The following is a 12,959-nucleotide window of genomic DNA, read 5'->3' on the forward strand; positions in this document are numbered from 1 at the left end:
CCGTTATATTAGAGGCAAGATAAACAGTGTTCTTCAAGATGTAAACTGTTCTTCAAGATTTACAGTGTGTTCTTCAAGATGTGCAGTGTGTTCTTCAAGATTTACAGTGTGTTCTTCAAGATTTACAGTGTGTTCTTCAAGATGTACAGTGTATTCTTCAAGATGTGCAGTGTGTTATTCAAGATGTGTGTTATACAATATGTACAGTGGGGTTCTTCAGATGTACAGTGTGTTATTCAAGATATACAGTGTGTTCTACAAGATGTACAGCGTGTTCTTCAAAATCTGCAGTGTGTTCTTCAAGATGTACAGAGTGCTCCTCAAGATAATCAGTGTGTTCTTCAAGATGTACAGTGTGTTCTTCAAAATGTACAGAATGTTCTTCAAGATATACAGCGTGTTCTTCAAGATGTACAGAGTGTTCCTCAATATGTACAGTGTGTTCTTCAACATGTACAGTGTGTTCTAAAAGATGTACAGAGTGTTCTTCAAGATGTACTGTGTGTTCTTCAAGATGTACAGTGTGTTCTTCAAGATGTACAGTGTGTTCTTCATGATGTACAATGCGTTCCTCCAGAGTACAGTGTGTTCATCAAGTTGTATGGTGCATTCTTAAAGACGTTCAGTGTGTATTTCCAGATGCACAGTGTGTTCTTCATAATGTACAGTGTTCTTCAAGATGTACAGTGTGTTCTTCAAGTTGTACAGTGTGTTCTTCAAGTTGTACAGTGTGTTCTTCAAGATGTACAGTGTGTTATTCAAGATTTACAGTGTGTTCTTCAAGATGTACAGAGTGTTCTTCTAAATGTACAGAGTGTTCTTCAAGATGTACAGTGTATTCTTCAAGATGTACAGTGTGTTCTTCAAGATGTACAGAGTGTTCTTCATAATGTACAGTGTATTACTCAACATGTACAGTGAGTTCTTCATGATGTATAGTGTGTTCTTCAAGATGTACAGTGTTTTCCTCAAGATGTACCATATGTTCTTTAAGATGTACAATGTGTTCTTTAAGATGTACAATGTGTTCTTTAAGATGTACAATGTGTTCTTTAAGATGTATAATGTGTTCTTTAAGATGTACAATGTGTTCTTTAAGATGTACAGTGTGTTCTTCAAGATGTACAGAATGTTCTTCAAGATGTACAACGTGTTCTGCAAGATGTATAGTGTGTTCTTCATGATGTACAGTGTGTTCTTCAAGTTGTACAGTGTGTTCATAGTTGTACAGTGTGTTACTCAAGATGTACAGAATGTTCTTCAAGATATACACCGTGTTCTTCAAGATGTACAGAGTGTTCCTCAATATGTACAGTGTGTTCTTCAATATGTACAGTGTGTTCTAAAAGATGTACAGAGTGTTCTTCAAGATGTACTGTGTGTTCTTCAAGATGTACAGTGTGTTCTTCAAGATGTACAGTGTGTTCTTCATGATGTACAATGCGTTCCTCCAAAGTACAGTGTATTCATCAAGTTGTATGGTGCATTCTTAAAGACGTTCAGTGTGTATTTCCAGATGCACAGTGTGTTCTTCATAATGTACAGTGTTCTTCAAGATGTACAGTGTGTTCTTCAAGTTGTACAGTGTGTTCTTCAAGATGTACAGTGTGTTATTCAAGATTTACAGTGTGTTCTACAAGATATACAGTGTGTTCTTCAAGATGTGCAGTGTTCTTCAAAATGTGCAGTGTGTTCTTCTAAATGTACAGAGTGTTCTTCAAGATGTACAGTGTATTCTTCAAGATGTACAGTGTGTTCTTCAAGATGTACAGAGTGTTCTTCATAATGTACAGTGTATTACTCAACATGTACAGTGAGTTCTTCATGATGTATAGTGTGTTCTTCAAGATGTACAGTGTTTTCCTCAAGATGTACCATATGTTCTTTAAGATGTACAATGTGTTCTTTAAGATGTACAATGTGTTCTTTAAGATGTACAATGTGTTCTTTAAGATGTATAATGTGTTCTTTAAGATGTACAATGTGTTCTTTAAGATGAACATTGTGTTCTTCAATGATGTACAGTGTGTTCTTCTTGATGTACAGCGTGTTCTTCAAGATGTACAGCGTGTTCTTCAAGATGTACAGTGTGTTCTTCTTGATGTACAGCGTGTTCTTCAAGATGTACAGTGTGTTCTTCAAGATGTACAGTGTGTTCTTCTTGATGTACAGCGTGTTCTTCAAGATGTACAGTGTGTTCTTCAAGATGTACAGCGTGTTCTTCAAGATGTACAGTGTGTTCTTCAAGATGTACAGTGTGTTCTTCAAGATGTACAGAGTGCTCATCAAGATGTACAGTGTGTTCTTCAAGATGTACAGTGTGTTCTTCAAGATGTACAGTGTGTTCTTCAAGATGTACAGTGTGTTCTTCAAGATGTACAGTGTGTTCTTCAAGATGTACAGTGTGTTCTTCAAGATGTACAGTGTGTTCTTCAAGATGTACAGTGTGTTCTTCAAGATGTACAGAGTGCTCCTCAAGATGTACAGTGTGTTATTCAAGATGTACAGAGTGCTCCTCAAGATGTACAGTGTGTTCTTCAAGATGTACAGAGTGCTCATCAAGATGTACAGTGTGTTCTTCAAGATGTACAGTGTGTTCTTCAAGATGTACAGTGTGTTCTTCAAGATGTACAGTGCGTTCTTCAAGATGTACAGTGCGTTCTTCAAGATGTACAGTGTGTTCTTCAAGATGTACAGTGTGTTCTTCAATATGTACAGTGTGTTCTTCAAGATGTACAGTGTGTTCTTCAAGATGTACAGAGTGCTCCTCAAGATGTACAGTGTGTTATTCAAGATGTATAGTACATTCTTAAAAATGTACAGTATGTTCTTCATGATGTACAGAGTGTTCTTCAATTTATACAGTGTGTTCTTCAAGATGTATAGTGCGTTCTTGAGGGACATTAAAAAGGGGATAAGAAAAGCTAAAAGGAACTATGAAATTAAAGTTGCTAGGGATTCAAAAACTAACCCGAAAAGTTTTCTCCAGGTTTATAGAACAAAAGTTAGAGATAAGATAGGTCCCCTTAAAAATAACTATGGGCATCTTACTGACAAAGAGAATGAAATGTGCTCGATTTTAAATAATTATTTTCTCTCGGTTTTGCACAGGAAGACACTAATAATATTCCAGTAATTAATTTTTAGAGTGGGCCTGAAGAAGATAAATTATGTAACATCACAGCCACTAGTGAAATGGTTGTGAAGCAGATAGACAGACTGAAGCAAAATAAGTCACTGGGTCCTGGTGAGTTTTTTTCAAGGGTTCTTAAGGAATGCAAAATGGAACTCTGTGAACCAATAACTAATATTTTTAATTTATCTCTTCAAACAGGTGTAGTGTCTGATATGTGGAAGATGGCTAATGTAACTCCTATTTTTAAAACAGGGGACAAGTCGTTACCGTCAAATTACCGCCCAATGAGCCTGACCTCAATTGTAGGCAAATTACTAGAGTCAATTATAGCTGAGATTATAAGAGGTCATCTCGATAAGCATAGCTTGATTAATGATACTCAGAATGAATTCACGAGAGGCCATTCTTGTCTAACTAATTTATTAACATTCTTCAGTGAAGCTTTTGAGGCTGTTGATCACGATAAAGAATTTGATATTATTTACTTAGATTTTAGTAAGGCTTTTGATAGTGTTTCGCACCAAACACTGTTAAAGAAAGTGGCAGCTCATGGCATTGGGGGAAAAGTGCTCTCGTGGATCGAGTCATGGCTCACAGACAGGAAACAGAGAGTGTCCATAAATGGGGTTAAATCCGAGTGGGGATCTGTAACAAGAGGCGTTCCACAGGTATCAGTCTTGGGCCCGTTGTTGTTTATAATATATATCAATAATCTTGATGAGGGAAATACTAGTGAAATGAGCAAATTCGCCGATGACACAAAGATAGGTAGGATAGTTAGGTAAGACACATATGCAACAGTTAGGTATCTTTATTTCGAAACGTTTTGCCTACACAGTAGGCTTCTTCAGTCGAGTACAGAAAAGTTGGTAGAAGCAGAAGAGACTTGACGACGATGTAATCAGTCCATCACCCTTGAAGTTTTGAGGTGGTCAGTCCCTCAGTCTGGAGAAGAGTAATGTTCCATAGTCTGAAACAATATGGAGCTGAAGTGACAGGATGGAGCCTTATATACCGCCAGGTGGAACAATACTCTTCTCCAGACTAAGGGACTGACCACCTCAAAACTTCAAGGGTGATGGACTGATTACATCGTCTTCAAGTCTCTTCTGCTTCTATCAACTTTTCTTTACTCGACTGAAGAAGCCTACTGTATAGGCGAAACGTTTCGAAATAAAGATACCTAACTGTTGCATATGTGTCTTACCTAACAACCTGTCGGTATTTTATACCATTTTAATGTTCACTCTGTCAGACACTGCAACACAAGGATATCTTTGTATAGACCTGAAATCAACTTGGACAACTTCTACTAGTGAGAATGGGTGGATTTGAGAGGGACCAGACCTCGCAACGACTTCATTCTTACCTCTACTGGTAGCCTACATCTCACCACCTGGCGATATATAAGGCTCCATCCTGTCACTTCAGCTCTCAGTCAATCACGGTGCTGCATTCCTCGTTTGTGACTTAGCTCGATTGGTGACGTGTGCTTACCTAACACACCACTCACACATCGACGATCTCGCCTCTCTCTAATTACCTTGTGTTGGGAGAGACTTCGCTTAGAGTAGTGCTTGCTGGACCCTCCCTCGTCTTCCTCTCCACCATCAGGACTGGTGCGTCGGTGGTTGCCTACCCAAGGCCAGGAAGCCTGTTGCTGCCTGAATTCTCTTCGCCTGTTGACTGCACGCCATACAGCCAGTCTCGCCGCCTCTCAGGATATACAGTGCTCAATCAAGCTACAGTTCACCTCCTCAGTGTCCTGCGCCAGGCAAGTACGTGTGTCTACTTACACTTACTTGCCTAGCTGAGTACTCTCACTTTTTGGCCGATTGACACCATCAATTTCATCTTTTCGTAATTACACGATGCCTTCGTTGCCTTCCACCTCCCACCCCCCTTCCACTCTCCCCCAACCGCCCACACCTGCCTATGCTTCCTCTAAATCCAATTCCTTCTCGCTAAACCTCAAATTCTCTAATCCTGATGCCACTATCTGTTCTGAAAATTTATTATATCAGATCACTGGTGCACCTCAACTTAAAGTCTTCAAAACCAACTCAGGCTTCAAACTCCTTCTTGACAAACATTCCTACGAAACGTATACCTCAACCGATACCAGACAAAAACTTCTCAACGCAGGCTTCACCATTATTTGGACTCCTGAGCACCGTGCCGAAAGCACAGTCATTGCTAAACACGTAGACTACTCTCTCCTGACAGCCTATGACACAGACAAAGAAGACTTAATAAAAGATATCAGTACTTACTTACTCAGTCTCCCTACGATCCCCGTTGGGGAGAGGAACCTTTACCAGCATAATCTTCTTGACTTACACGATGAGCTACGCAAATCGTGTAAAGCTCAAGCCACAAAATGGTACCGTTGATGATTCAACGGTTGTGCAGGAAGCATTGCAAGAGAAATTCAATGCTATTTTGTCAATGAAAGAAGCATTCATTGTTGTATGTCACGATGATGCTAAAGCAGAGAAGTTACTCATCACAGAAGCCACCACTACTCTTACTGCTCAAGGATTTACTGTTACATCCTCTCCTGCCCTCAGGGCAAGAAAATCAGTATTCCTAAAACACTGGACAAGATTTTGACTTCTCAATCAATTGCTGAACTCAAGTCATCCATTGAAACGCAAAATACTTGGGCTACTGTTGATAACATTACCAAAATCCCGAATGCATCGTCTATGCTCAAGGTCACCTTTACCGACGTGAACATGGCTGCCACTGCTCTGAACGAAGGTCTTGCTGTTTACTACTACTACATCAGTCCCACCTACATAGAAGCAGAGAGATACCACCACATCCAACATTGCTGGAACTGCTATTCTTATCTTCACACCACCAAAGCATGTCCAGTAAAAGACAAGAAGTTCTGCACTACATGTGGTAGTGAAGGACACACCTTCAGTTCCTGTACCGCTGCTGCTCCAACACAACCAGCGTGTTTAAACTGCAAAAGTAATGATCACCATACATTAGCAGCAAAATGTCCTACAAGAAAGAATATTATGAAGAAACAACAAGATGCAACAAAGAAAAAATCTACCAACAGCGCACCAACGTATGCCGCAATTGCAAAATTGCAAGCAGACACTACAAAATTACTTCAAGTATCTACTCAGCCCGCCTCCATCACCACCACCATCACTCCTCCAGCATGTGACGTAACGAACGTTCATTACTGTCTACTATACGCTCATATGCAAAACATGGCTGTGCCTGGATCCTTTAACTCTACCATCAACGAGTTATTTGCATTAAATAACATGCCTTCATTTACATTTCCAGCATCTCCACCTTCTGAAGAAATTCTCAAATTCACCAAGGACTTAATCACCAACTCTTCTGCAGAAGTTCCATCAACACCAACAACTAGTGACGTCAATCCCACCCCCTCACTTCCTTCTCCCACCAGCTCTCCTCCTCCCCTACCCCTCTTCACTACTTCTACACCTCCCACCAACACCCCTACTGCTGCTGCTACGACCACCCCTCCCCCCACTTCCTTACCCACTTCCTCATCCCTTACCATAGCTTCCACTTCCTCATCCCTTACCATAGCTTCCACTTCCTCATCCCTTACCAAAGCTTCCGCTTCTTCTGCATCCACCTTCGCCCACTCCTCCACCACAACCAAAACTTCATCCAGGTCCAACTCCACCTCCTCCAGACAAAATCCACTCAAACCTAAACCTGCCCCAACTTCTGACAGACAGACCAAAGAACATAAAAACAGATCCATCTCTTCCTCCCCCTCCAGGAAATGGGTCCGTAGCACCTACAAACACACATCCACTGATGACACCACTATCATGGGCTTTAATCCAAACTCCTCCCCCGACATTAACTTTGCTATGACGAAACCATTAAATCATGTTTAAGGTGATTCAGTTCAACGTACGTTCTTACTTTACAATTAGACACCTACTGGCCGAGCTCCTTGAAGCAGAGAGGCCAGATGTTGTTTTGCTAAACAGTACCTGCCTCAAAGCCCCTCAACGTATCCGCCATTATGGTTATACTGCACTACAGTCCCCCTATGATCCCCACGATGGGGTTGCCATCCTTGTCAAATCCAATGTGAAGGCTTACTCAGCCCTGTAACAACTTCAGCCAGTATTACTAAGGCTGGCTCCTCCTACCTGGAGTTTACCTGGAGAGAGTTCCGGGGGTCAACGCCCCCGCGGCCCGGTCTGTGACCAGGCCTCCTGGTGGATCAGAGCCTGATCAACCAGGCTGTTGCTGCTGGCTGCACGCAAACCAACGTACGAGCCACAGCCCGGCTGATCCGGAACTGACTTTAGGTGCTTGTCCAGTGCCAGCTTGAAGACTGCCAGGGGTCTGTTGGTAATCCCCCTTATGTGTGCTGGGAGGCAGTTGAACAGTCTCGGGCCCCTGGCACTTATTGTATGGTCTCTTAACGTGCAAGTGACACCCCTGCTTTTCATTGGGGGGATGGTGCATCGTCTGCCAAGTCTTTTGCTTTCGTAGTGAGTGATTTTCGTGTGCAAGTTCGGTACTAGTCCCTCTAGGATTTTCCAGGTGTATATAATCATGTATCTCTCCCTCCTGCGTTCCAGGGAATACAGGTTTAGGAACCTCAAGCGCTCCCAATAATTGAGGTGTTTTATCTCCGTTATGCGCGCCGTGAAAGTTCTCTGTACATTTTCTAGGTCGGCAATTTCACCTGCCTTGAAAGGTGCTGTTAGTGTGCAGCAATATTCCAGCCTAGATAGAACAAGTGACCTGAAGAGTGTCATCATGGGCTTGGCCTCCCTAGTTTTGAAGGTTCTCATTATCCATCCTGTCATTTATCTAGCAGATGCGATTGATACAATGTTATGGTCCTTGAAGGTGAGATCCTCCGACATGATCACTCCCAGGTCTTTGACGTTGGTGTTTCGTTCTATTTTGTGGCCAGAATTTGTTTTGTACTCTGATGAAGATTTAATTTCCTCATGTTTACCATATCTGAGTAATTGAAATTTCTCATCGTTGAACTTCATATTGTTTTCTGCAGCCCACTGAAAGATTTGGTTGATGTCTGCCTGGAGCTTTGCAGTGTCTGCAATGGAAGACACTGTCATGCAGATTCGGGTGTCATCTGCAAAGGAAGACACGGTGCTGTGGCTGACATCCTTGTCTATGTCGGATATAAGGATGAGGAACAAGATGGGAGCGAGTACTGTGCCTTGTGGAACAGAGCTTTTCACCGTAGCTGCCTCGGACTTTACTCTGTTGACGACTACTCTCTGTGTTCTGTTAGTGAGGAAATTATAGATCCATCGACCGACTTTTCCTGTTATTCCTTTAGCACGCATTTTGTGCGCTATTACGCCATGGTCACACTTGTCGAAGGCTTTTGCAAAGTCTGTATATATTACATCTGCATTCTTTTTGTCTTCTAGTGCATTTAGGACCTTGTCGTAGTGGTCCAATAGTTGAGACAGACAGGAGCGACCTGTTCTAAACCCATGTTGCCCTGGGTTTTGTAACTGATGGGTTTCTAGATGGGTGGTGATCTTGCTTCTTAGGACCCTTTCAAAGATTTTTATGATATGGGATGTTAGTGCTATTGGTCTGTAGTTCTTTGCTGTTGCTTTACTGCCCCCTTTGTGGAGTGGGGCTATGTCTGTTGTTTTTAGTAACTGTGGGACGACCCCCGTGTCCATGCTCCCTCTCCATAGGATGGAAAAGGCTCGTGATAGGGGCTTCTTGCAGTTCTTGATGAACACAGAGTTCCATGAGTCTAGCCCTGGGGCAGAGTGCATGGGCATGTCATTTATCGCCTGTTCGAAGTCATTTGGCGTCAGGATAACATCGGATAGACTTGTGTTAATCAAATTTTGTGGCTCTCTCATAAAAAATTCATTTTGATCTTCGACTCTCAGTCTGGTTAGCGGCTTGCTAAAAACTGAGTCATATTGGGACTTGAGTAGCTCACTCATTTCCTTGCTGTCATCTGTGTAGGACCCATCTTGTTTAAGTAGGGGCCCAATACTGGACGTTGTTCTCGATTTTGATTTGGCATAGGAGAAGAAATACTTTGGGTTTCTTTCGATTTCATTTATGGCTTTTAGTTCTTCCCGCGATTCCTGACTCCTAAAGGATTCTTTTAGCTTAAGTTCGATGCTTGCTATTTGTCTGACCAGTGTCTCCCTACGCATTTCAGATATATTGACCTCTTTTAGCCGCTCTGTTATTCTTTTCCGTCGCCTGTAAAGGGAGCGCCTGTCTCTTACTGTTTTACATCTACTCCTCCTTTTTCTTAGAGGAATAAGCCTTGTGCATACATCGAGTGCCACCGAGTTAATCTGTTCTAGGCATAAGTTGGGGTCTGTGTTGCTTAGTATATCTTCCCAGCTTATATCGGTTAGGACTTGGTTTACTTGGTCCCACTTTATGTTTTTGTTATTGAAGTTGAATTTGGTGAATGCTCCCTCGTGACTAATCTCATTATGTCGGTCTGGGGCTCCGCGCATACATGACTGAACCTCAATTATGTTGTGATCTGAGTATATTGTTTTTGATATGGTGATATTTCTTATCAGATCATCATTGTTAGTGAAGATGAGGTCTAGTGTATTCTCCAGTCTAGTAGGCTCTATTATTTGCTGGTTTAAATTGAATTTTGTGCAGAGATTTAAAAGCTCGCGTGAGTGTGAGTTTTCATCAGAGCTGCCTCCTGGTGTTATTACTGCAACAATATTATTTGCTATATTCCTCCATTTTAGGTGCCTTAAGTTGAAATCCCCCAGGAGCAAGATGTTGGGTGCAGGAGCTGGAAGGTTTTCCAGACAGTGGTCAATTTTTAACAGCTGTTCCTGGAATTGCTGGGATGTTGCATCCGGAGGCTTGTAGACTATCACAATGACTAGGTTTTGGTTCTCGACCTTTACTGCTCAAACTTCCACTACATCATTTGAGGCATTTAGCAGTTCTGTGCTAACAAGTGACTCTGCAATGTACAGGCCAACCCGCCCCTTTTGCCTGTTCACTCTGTCACATCTGTATAGGTTGTAACCTGGGATCCATATTTCGTTGTCCAGGAAAATTAATGCATAGAAAAAGAACAAAAACTGACAAACATTTTATTATTTAGGAAGTATAAAATATAAAACACTTAAATATGAGATGTTGATCCTACATTAAAGAAAATGAAAAATGAAAAATATAAATAATATCTGAATTCAACGTTAATATATATAAAACTTGGGTGTCTGGTTTTGGTGACACTGCGTGTTGAAATCGTGTCCGTTGCTGATGATGTGGGGGGGGGTCGCAGGTGTTGGTGACAACCCACCGGCTCGTTCTTTTAGCCGTAAATAATCTATCCAGATGACAGGAAATCAGGTTCTTTACCGCTGCAATGATGAGGGGTTACGTCCTGATTCTTCATACATGTGCACAGGCAAGTAGATAAAACATCAGGACGATAGTCCGTCTCCTTCAATTCTACTCGTTGGTTGGCAGGTGACCCATTCTGTCATTCCATGAGTAGTGCTGGGAGCTGTGAGTCGAGTGATTACTGTTTGGCCGGAGCCTCACACGTCACCTTTCGGGGGGGGGGAAGAGGTAGGGGAAGGGATAGCAGGACCTCGACTGACCCTACCTTAACAAGCAGCCGGCAATCAAACTATCACTTTTGGGGAGGGGAAAAAAAGGGGAGGAATAGTGGGAACTGGACTTACCCTACCTTACTAATTCTTGTCTATCAAAAGCCTTACTAAAATCTAAGTAAATAATATCAATATTGTTGGTAGAATTACCGACAATATGTAAAGTAAAAGAACACAAGTGCAACTAATGTGGCCTTTTATTGTGGCAACGTTTCGCTCTCCAGGAGCTTTGTCAAGCCGTTACAAACAGTACATGGACTCAGAGGGTATATATAGGCTCAGAGTGAGGTGCAATACTAGTGGTAGTAGTAGTAGTAGTGACATAAGTTGTAGTAGTAGTAGTAATACAATAGGGTAGAGCAATTAATTCGTACATGAGTAAAAGGATATAAAAGTTATTACTTGGGTAACAAAAATAGGTTAGACAAATATAGACTGGATAGAGAAGGCCTGTTTCAGTGTTCACTCTCTGTAATGTGCTTTGTGAAGTATTAACTGGAGAGACTATGTGATGGCAGGGTTTACTGTTTTCAGGAGGATTCTTGCTAAGACTTCAGAGATGGTGAAGCTGCCTTTGTTTTGTTTAATTGCATTCGAAACAGCGATTAGTGCTGACTCGAGGCACTTGCGTCTGCGGAAATTAGTTTCTTTGATCACTAATTGGGCGTCCCTGAATTTTATGAGATGATTGGAGGAATTTCGGTGTTGTACACAGGTGTTGTTCAAGTTATCGTTTCTGCATGCATGTAGGAGTTATCGTTATTACACTATACCCTGTGGAGGCTGCGACAAAATTTATGTAGGTGAAACAGCAAGAAACCTCGACACCCGCCTCAATGAACACATTTACGCATGTAGGAACGATAACTTGAACAACGCCTGTGTACAACACCGAAATTCCTCCAATCATCTCATGAAATTCAGAGACGCCCAATTAGTGATCAAAGAAACTAATTTCCGCAGACGCAAGTGCCTAAATAAAGATTCCCATATGTTGCATAAGTGTCTCAATCTTCAGCTTTTCGGTTTTTCAAACCATTCACCACAACTGTCAGACACTGCAGCATCATGGGATCTTTTTACAAAGAATTCTTCAACACTTGTCCAACCTTTGGACGAAGACCTACATCGACTAGTGGATGATACCACAATGACCCCACCTCCTCCTGCTTCGCCTCACCTCACTACAGTATATAAGCCACGTCTACGGCCCTATGCTGTACATACTACAAGATTGATGGACTGAACACATCGACTCCAGGCTGAGGGACTGATTACCTCAAACTCATCCTCTTCTTACGCCTTTCTACTTTGTAATGGACTGATGAAGTCACTGTATGGCGAAACGTTTCCTGAATAAAGATTCCCATATGTTGCATAAGTGTCTCAATCTTCAACTTGTCGGTTTTTTTCAAACCATTCATCACAACTGTCAGAAACTGCAGCATTATGGGATCTTGTTACAAAGAATTCTTCAACACTTGTCCAGCGTTTGGACGAAGACCTACTTCGACTAGTGGATGATACCACTATGACCCCACCTCCTCCTGTATCGCCTCACCTCACTACAGTATATAAACTACGTCTATGGCCCTATGCTGTACATTCTACAAGATTGATGGACTGAACACATCGACTCCAGGCTGAGGGACTGATTTCCTCAAACTCCTCCTCTCCTTACGCCTTTCTACTTTGTATTGGACTGATGAAGCCACTGTGTGGCGAAGCGTTTCCTGAATAAAGATTCCCATATGTTGCATAAGTGTCTCAATCTTCAACTTGTCGGTTTTTCAAACCATTCATCACAAAGTTAATAAATTAGTTAAACAAGACCGGCCTCTTGTGAATCCATGCTGAGTATCATTAATCAAGCTATGCTTATCGAGATGGCTTCTTATAATCTCAGCTTTAATTGACTCTAGTAATTTGCCTACAACTGAGGTCAGGCTTACTGGGCGGTAATTTGACGGAAATGACTTGTCCCCTGTTTTAAAAATAGGAATTACATTAGCCATCTTCCACATATCAGACACTACACCTGTTTGAAGAGATGAATTAAAAATATTAGTTTATGGTTCACAGAGTTCCATTTTGCATTCCTTAAGAGCCCTTGAAAAAACCTGACCAGGACCCGGTGGCTTCTTTTGCTTCAGTCGGTCTATCTGCTTCACAACCATTTC

The sequence above is a fragment of the Cherax quadricarinatus genome, chromosome 90, assembly GCF_038502225.1.
Source record: "Cherax quadricarinatus isolate ZL_2023a chromosome 90, ASM3850222v1, whole genome shotgun sequence".
Classification (NCBI taxonomy): domain Eukaryota; kingdom Metazoa; phylum Arthropoda; class Malacostraca; order Decapoda; family Parastacidae; genus Cherax; species Cherax quadricarinatus.